This window comes from Octopus bimaculoides, chromosome 13 (assembly GCF_001194135.2).
Source record: "Octopus bimaculoides isolate UCB-OBI-ISO-001 chromosome 13, ASM119413v2, whole genome shotgun sequence".
Taxonomy (NCBI): Eukaryota; Metazoa; Mollusca; class Cephalopoda; order Octopoda; family Octopodidae; genus Octopus; species Octopus bimaculoides.
This window is the reverse complement of record NC_068993.1, coordinates 6,303,751-6,304,527: the sequence shown is the minus strand read 5'-3', so window position 1 is coordinate 6,304,527 and position 777 is coordinate 6,303,751. Positions and strand designations below refer to the sequence as shown.

The following is a 777-nucleotide window of genomic DNA, read 5'->3' as shown; positions in this document are numbered from 1 at the left end:
ATTTGCCAGGTTTTTCTCTCTCACCAAGGTCATCGGCTGTCGAACGCTGACGAAGGGAAATAACCCTGAAATCCGGATACGTTCGTGCTGCTGGCCGTGGTGAGAGGGATAACTCCCTTGGCAAACAGGACACAGTCGTGTGTCGATAAGCCAGCTGGAGGAGATGTCCTCCTGGGGCTAAAAGCAACAGTAACATCCACCCCTAGGGGTCAGCCACACTTAGGTGGCAATATACTACACTTTATCGTGCAGTTACTGTTAATACTTCATTTAGAGAATTAACATTGCTTATATATATATACATACACACATATATATATATATACAATGGGCTTTCAGTATTCGTCAATCAAATCCGCTCACAAGGCTTTAGTCGGATCGAGACTACAGTAGAAGACAGTTCTATTTTTAATTATTTGAGATGTTCCTGTATGAAAGGCGTGTTTTCTAACAACGATTCAAAAGTCCATCATTAGAATGTACGTAAGAAAAACAACGTCAAGAGTTGACTTGAGAAAAGTCTTGCATATTTTTAATGCGCCACTTACAGACATATATATGTATATATGTACACCACCCACATATATATTTATATATATGCATATGTATATATACATATATGCATATACATATACATACATTCATATATAAGTATGTATATATATATATATATGTATATGTATATATATATATATATATATATATATATATATATATATATATATATATATATATATATATATATATATATATATATATATATATATATATATATAT

The 777-nt window shown here is 32.3% G+C and overlaps 1 long non-coding RNA gene across 1 annotated transcript in view; it reads right to left on the bottom strand.

Moving 5' to 3' along the window:
• The window catches only part of LOC128249264 (uncharacterized), a 59,432-nt gene that overhangs the window by 22,395 nt on the left and 36,260 nt on the right, over window positions 1-777 (bottom strand). The window lies entirely within an intron of this gene.